This window comes from Macrobrachium nipponense, chromosome 10 (assembly GCF_015104395.2).
Source record: "Macrobrachium nipponense isolate FS-2020 chromosome 10, ASM1510439v2, whole genome shotgun sequence".
NCBI lineage: Eukaryota > Metazoa > Arthropoda > Malacostraca > Decapoda > Palaemonidae > Macrobrachium > Macrobrachium nipponense.
Window position 1 is genome coordinate 75,352,520 of NC_087204.1, and position 8,274 is coordinate 75,360,793.

Consider the following 8,274-nt stretch of genomic DNA (forward strand, 5'->3'; position numbering starts at 1 on the left):
TTCAATTTTTTATGATTGGACAGTGAAGTTTACTTTTATTATAGTAACCCATATCATAAAAAGACGTCTTTGGCTTAGGCTTACGCCAAATTGTCTGTATTAAATAGAAATATTGTTTAAGACTTATTGTATGATTTGGGCTTATAATGGGGTACAATAGCTTTGAAGGGTCTGATAATGAAATGAATAACTCCTATACATAAGTTATTAATTTTCTGATCAGAGAGTCTGAAATGATTCCCAGATAAAAAACCGTGGCAAACTCTCACGAAATTGACACTAACCAGTCCACACTTGCAATGGACCTGTCAGTTGGTCGGAATATATTTACCTTAAGTAATGCCATCAGTTTATCCTCTGGTGAGTGGACTGTCTCCGCCCACAAACTATTGGCTACAGTTAAGTTTTGACGGCATTTTCGAGGAGCTGACAGAAAAAATGACAGGTAAACATGATCGTGATTGCACAAACTTAGGATGTTGATTTCTATAATAGTGAATGAGTGTGTTGGGAGAGAGTGAGAGGAGAAGAAGAGAGAGAAAAATGGGTGTTAGGGAGGAGAGAGAGAGAGAGAGAGAGAGAGAGTATCGAATGTCATTCAGTTTTTCCGGGCAGTGTCAGGTTGCTCAGCTAATATATATGTGTATATATATATATATATATATATATATATATATATATATATATATATATATATATATATATATATATATATATATATATATAGTGTGTGTGTGTATGTTTCAAGAACGTGTTTAAAATACGAAAAAGCGTGAAAGAAGATTCTGAAGACGATCTCCAACCCAATTACCCAAGACCTTCAGTGAGAGGGTAAAGGTACAAATTTTGGAGGACCTCTGTGAAAAACATCGAAGGAAACGAAGGGAAACAAGAAAAAATTGATCTAATCATAAATCGTGAAAATTTTCACTTTGATCCAATTAAGCAAGACACAAGACGCCGACTTTGAGGGGATACGACGTGGATTTTCGCAATCAAGTTTTATTCGCGATTGAATAAGAGTCGGGATGAACTCGTCTTGAGGATTTGCGCTCGCAAATTCATCCCAGCGAAAAGAAACGAAAAAATGATTGCCAACGCAAATTGATGCTTGTTTTTTACCACTGCTAAGGTCCGTTAACTTCGTCGTTTAAAATGACGATCATTAATATCAAAGTCCCCTTATAAGCGTACGATATGGCGGCTGTGGTTTGATTTCACTTCAACTTCTGAAAGGTTTCGAAAAAGAGGGTAAATAATAATATTCGCCATCTGTGTTCAGGAGTTTGCTTTTAATGAAATTAATATACATGCTGTCGCATGAATTAGAGAGGAATACGTAGATTTTGATTTCCTCCAAGAAAAAACAAATTGTTAAACTAAGAAGTTAAAGATCCTCAAGGAACGAGAAATTGTTCTAGTGGCCTAGTGAAGCTTTGATAGAAATGTTGCTGTACAGAGAAAATCGGCCTTTCTTTTGTAACAATGGAGTTTGAAGGTAATCGATTTGCTGTGTCGGCAAAATCAGTCCGGTTGTGTTAATTGTTCATCAGAATAATTTGTCATTTCAATAAAGGAATATGTTAGTGTTTTTAGCGATACTTTGCGCCTACGTGGTAGTGTTTTATTCCCTGAGAATAGATAAGAAAAAATCTTAAATAGTACGGATATTGGAATCCTGACATTCTTTATCGATTAATTACACATTCTTATATATATATATAATTATATATATATAATATATATATATATTAATATTAGAATGTGATCAAAGATCACATTCTAATACAGTAAGATTTGAACCGCATTTATGAGTGTGTATGTATATATATGTGTGTATGTACGTATGCAAGCGTGTATATATATATATATATAGATTATTATATTAACTATTATATATATATATTATATAGATATAAATATACAACAATATACCATTACCATATATAATTATAATTATATATATAATATTTTTTATCTATATATAATAAATATATATTTATATATATATATATATATATATTAATAACTAATAATAATTAGAATAATACTATATAATAATATATAGATATATATATAGTAATATTAGAATTATAATTATATATATATAATATGATATAATATGATATATATATAGTATACTATATATATTTATTATAGTATTATAATAGAATAATATATTATATATATACATAATATATATATAATATTAATATATATAATAGATATAATATATATATATGATATATATATATATTATATATATATTATATATATATATATATATATTATACTTATAATTAATAATATTATATACATTATATATTTATATATATATATAATATATTTATATTATATATAATAGTTTATATATATATATTATATATATACACGCTACACGCTTGCATACGTACATATACACATATATATAAATACACACTCATAAATGCGGTCCAAATCTTACTGTATTAGAATGTGATCTTTGATAGCCTCCAGTTTGGCATTGTTCATAGCCCACGTTTGACTGAAGCATTTCCTTTTTATTTCACTGGCCAGTTGTCTGTGGGTACCCCAGATCTAGAGGAACAAGAAAAGAAGGAAGAGAAAAAGAAAGTGTTTGAACTGTGTCTTTAAAGATGTACAGTTGTGCGAGTCTGAAACGGGTGTATGGACTGTATTCTGAAACATGTAATTTATTGAAAGAACAATTATGTTCATAGGAAATGTCGATTAGATAATATTAAAAATAAAATATCAAAAGCAAAACAATTTCAGGGTGAGAGAATTACTTTCATAACCAAAATGTATTGTTTTTTTGAAGTGATTGTCTTACGGGCGCACATGCGCCCTTACGTTGGGCAATTAAGACAATTTATTGATTTTATATATTCAGTAGGCCACTTTCATTTTTTAAAATAACTCTTTTAGATTTATAATTTTTTTTGGCAGGTGAGTGACTGGTATACCTGTAATTACGCCCCTCCTCATGTAAGTACATATACTTTTCTCGGTATGAAAGTGAACATTTTACGCTGAGTAATGTTAGTGATTTCTTCATTTTAAATACCATTCTTATTACGTGCAACCTTCTTTTTTTTGTCTGTCAGACCAGAAAATTCTAAAATATTTATGTTGGGTTTCAACGAACATTTCCATTAGTGGGATTTGGGTCCAAGCTTATTAGTCATGGATGAAGATGGAAAATTTTATTAGATTTATGTTTTTCAAACTTTTTCAGATTTAAAGTGTATGAGCCCCTAGCCTAGATTTAGTGACCAATAATCAACTTCGCCAACAAAATATGAGGTTATATCGAACCACTATATGTAAGGTTTCTTGCTAATTTCGACAACTATTCGTAGCTTTGTGTATGGGGAGAGGCAATGGTGATTGATTGTGCTCCATTAGGATTTTCCCTTTAAGCAAAGAATATCATTTTAGCTAGTTTGAAGTTACAAAAGAAGAGATTTTTACCGCATTTGTCAAATATTCTAGTGAGTAGTCAAGGTCTTTTAGGTTTTTTTTTTTTTTTTTTTTTTTTTTTTTTTTTTTTTTTTTTTTGTTGTTTTTTTTTTTTTTTTTTTTTTTTTTTTTGTTGTTGTTGTTGTTAAAAAGTGAATCTGGATTTCTAAAGCTTACGAACTAGAACTGTTTGGTTTTTTCCCATCGGCGAATGTGATCTGGCTATTTGTAATCTTTGGTGTTTTTTTTTTCATAATCTCCCCTCAGCGTAGGTGCCTATAATCTTTGTAACGCTAAGTTACTTAACTCAATCAAATTATTATATATTCAAGGTATATTGGCACAAAAGGGATACATTGTAATTTCATGCAGTGTCGGCTGTTCGCTAAGGAAAACCGTATCAAAAGTTGAGATGAATGGACTATATTTTGGATTTGAAGGTTGGGTTTAATTTTCTCCACTACTTATGAAACACGAGAAAGGCTTTGCGAAATGTAGGTGAAATCAGTATTGAAGTACTCACATGTAAGTCATCTTTCCCTAATGATGTAGAAATGCTTGAGAATAATTTCCTCTCCTCTGCCTGCCAGTGTTTTCTAAAGTGTGTTTTTATTTTCCATTTTCCCAACCCTCCTCCCTTCAAATGGCTGTTTATCACAAATGTTGGGTTAACCCCTACCCCTTTTATGATTTCTCTCTTCTTTTTTCTCGTTTTCATCAGGCCTGGGCTAGGTAAAGGTGCCAGGTGGCCTGCCCCTTTCACCTCTGTAGAGAAAGCTTGGAGAATGATTCCCGTCGAGTGTGTGTCTTCTTCTTTCGACCTTATTAGTCCCACTGTATGGCAAGATCGGCCGCTTGAGTCAACTGTCTCCACCTATTTCTGTTCCTTACATATTCATCGCCCTGTCCCGCCTCACCCCCCACTTCCCTCATCATATCCATCCACCAAGACTACTCTTCTTGGTGCCCTGTCTTATGCCTTTTCAAGATCCACAAAACACAATAGACTACTCTTTTTGGTATCCTTTCATATGCCTTTTCAAGATCCACAAAACACAATAGACTACTCTTCTTGTTATCCTGTCATGTGCCTTTTGTAGATCCACAAAACACAATAAACTACTTTTCTTGTTACCCTGTCATGTGCCTTATCAAGATCCACAAAACACAGTTTCTCGCTGGATGGGTGGTTTTTGCGCTTGGCTGCCAATTCGGTGGTCCGAAGTTCGAATCCCGGCTAGGTGACCAATTGGTTCCTAGCCATGTAAAAATATCTAATCCTTCGGGCCAGCCCTAGGAGTGCTGTTAATCAGCTCAGTGGTCTGGTAAAACTAAGATATACTCAACTCTCCACAAAACTCCTCTTGGTGCCCTGTCATATGCCTTATGAAGATCCACAAAACACAATAGACTACTCTTCTTGTTACCCTGTCATGTGCCTTTTGTAGATCCACAAAACACAATAGACTACTCTTCTTGGTGCCCTTTCATATGCCTTTTCAAGATCCATAAAACACAATAGACTACTCTTCTTGTTACCCTGTCATGTGCCTTTTCAGGATCCACAAAATACAATTGACTACTCTTCTTGGTGCCGTTTCATATGCCTTTTCAAGATCCACAAAACACAAAAGACTACTCCTCTTGTTACCTTGTCATGTGCCTTTTCAAGATCCACAAAACACAATAGACTACTTTTCTTGTTCCCTTTTCATGTCCCTTTTCAAGATCCACAAAACACAATATACTACTCTTTTTGTTACCCTGTCATGTGCCTTTTCAAGATCCACAAAACACAATAGGCTACTCTTTTTGTTACCCTTTCATGTGCTTTTTCAAGATCCACAAAACACATGTTAATTTTCCTTTTTCCTTCTAGATAATTCTCTTGGACTTGTCTTATTATAAAAATAGCATCCACTTTGTTCTTTTCCTTTATAAAACTAAACTGCTGCTCATGTATCTATATTAACTCGCTCTACCTTCCTTCTACTGTTCTTCCTAGCATCTTGAATACATGATCCTAAAGCTTTATTCCTCCGTAGTTCCCACATTTTAATACTTTCCCTTTTTGTTTATACATTTTAATCCCGTCGAGAGACTGTGGCTTTCGGAAAATCTCGTTTTCAACGACCGTCGGAATTGCGCGCGACCAGGAAATTGATTGATTGATTAATATTTTTAACATTCGGACAAGTAACACTCATAAGAATGATGAAACCCTAAGTAATAAACCCAATAGAATACGATGATTTTGGTTAATAAATAAACAAGGACAAAGACGAAATAGCAAGAGCACAGTTGAGAAGGTAATCAGAAGTGAGATCACCGATTTTATCACGTAAAATTCTTCAGGGTGAAATTCTGGTTAGAGAATGCGATTATTCAGCCACAGAAGAGCCATCTATATTTTTACTGCTGATTTATTTAAGTATCCGGCGAACTTTATAGTACCTCACTATTTTTCGTTTGGCTTCGTAAATGAATGTGCTCCCCCACCCACTCCAACTCTCTCTCTCTCTCTCTCTCTCTCTCTCTCTCTCTCTCTCTCTCTCTCTCTCTCTCTCTCTGTCCGGAACTTTTATGATTTTATTTCCTCCCCTCTTCCCTCTTTGATTACCGAGATTATTGCCGGTCCGGTTGTATGCACCTCTTGTCAGTAATTAAAGTTCAAGTTAGCACTGCAATACCAGTGTCTTTCTCTCAACCCCTGCGTGTGTTGATGCGAAGATTGTGAGCAAAACAAGAAGCAATAAAGGCGAGGGAAAGGATACGAGTTGTTTTTGTTTGTAACGTCTCTCTCTCTCTCTCTCTCTCTCTCTCTCTCTCTCTCTCTCTCTCTCTCTCTCTCTCTCTCTCTGAAGAATTGTGTTAATGCTATTCTGTTAATACTTACGTTTTTGTATCGAGTTGTGTATTGCCGGCGTTACGCCGGTTTACGTTACTCTAACTCTCTGTATAACTGGTTTTTCTCTCTTCCTCTCTGTCAATCTGTACTTTCTCTCTTCCTTTCTGTCTCCCAGTGTCCTCTGTCCTTGTAGTATTCACCACCCTAAGTCATGATAGATTAGGTTATCAGTTTCATCTTCCCCCACCAATTCTAATAATCAACGACTTCGTAATTTTCTAGGGATTCATTGTGCCGCAGTATCACTCTCTCTCTCTCTCTGTCGTGCTTGTCTTTGTAAAGGTGTGGATGATTTCTTTTCCATTTTCTGATGAATTTTGCTCTTATTATCGTGATCCTGTTCTTATTTTCCATTATTTGGTGAATTTTGTTTTTCTTTTTTTCGACTTTTTCTCAATTTTTTCTTCGTCTGGTTCGTATTTTCATGAATTTTCCTCATCCCTCATCCGTCTCCTCCTTATTGTACATTTCATGAAGTTTCCTTTCCTTCTTCTTCTTCTTGAGGAGACGAAAATTCTGGAAATTCCAAATGATTAATGAATGTTTCATAATTGAATTTCAGAGTTGATTAAATTACCTCCTTTCTCCTCTTACCACCCGTCGTCTTCCTTGCCCCCCCCCACCCCCCCCCCCACCCCCCACCCATCCTTTCTCTCAACATCACCCACCCTATCATCAGTCGCTTTCTTTGAGTGCAAGGTGATGTTATTGGTATGAGTTATGTCCTCAAGTGTATATTTTTATCATGCAAATATCTCTCTCTCTCTCTCTCTCTCTCTCTCTCTCTCTCTCTCTCTCTCTCTCTCTCTCTCTCTCTCAGACGTTCCCATTATGGAGAATTATGTTTGCAGAATTGGTCTGAGGTATTTGTATATATTAAAGATTTGGTATTATCTGCAGTTTACTCATTTTTTATATTAGAAAATTTATTTCCCGGGAATTTTCATACTTCTCTCTCTCTCTCTCTCTCTCTCTCTCTCTCTCTCTCCTCTCTCTCTCTCTCTCTCTCTCTCTCTCAGGAACGTACGTAAACATTGTGAAGACGTGAAAATTACATTGAATACTGATAATCTTTTCTGATCATTGCCACTGGAAAAAAAGAAAGACTTGGCTCCATAACGTACGTGGCTCCTCCTGATAGCTATTTGGGGCCCTGTATGAATTATTACAGCTTGCACCAGGCTCCCAAGGTTCTTTGGAGAACCTGTGGTCAACTTACCTCTTTCGTTTACAATTGGGGCTGAATGTATTGAGAGCTTAGTGGCTGCCTTCCTTTCCTGGTATTGGAACTCTGGTGTATAATATTCATGAATTTTGACTATTAAAATTTAATGAGGACTGAAGGTGTGAAAGTATTCAGGAATTATGCTTAAACTTTTGGGGTGAATAAGTAGTTTAATAGAAAAGTTACCAGACTGTAAAATATTGTAAATTATTTATACAGCAAATAATGATTAAGTTGTCGATAACCATGTTTTACTCAGTCCATACCACTAAGCAACCTAGATCATGGGAGCTAATTATTTACCAATCAGTCGATGTACTGCCAACCACTCCAACGCTAAAACGGTACTCATAATTCCGTGGCCTGATGGTCATTTCTTCTCCTACCTGGAGAATTGAACTCGGCCATTCTGTTAGGGAAGGTAGTTCATCTTGGAGAATGTCAAACGTTGTTGCCGTTAGACAACGGAGGTTTTTTGTTTGACATTACGGTCGATAATGTATATGCTATATGTGTGTGTGTGTGTGTGTATATATATATATATATATATATATATATATATATATATATATATATATATATATATATATATATATATATATATATCTATATATATACATACATACATACATATGTATAATATTTATTTATTTATTTACTTATTTGCATAACAAAAAAC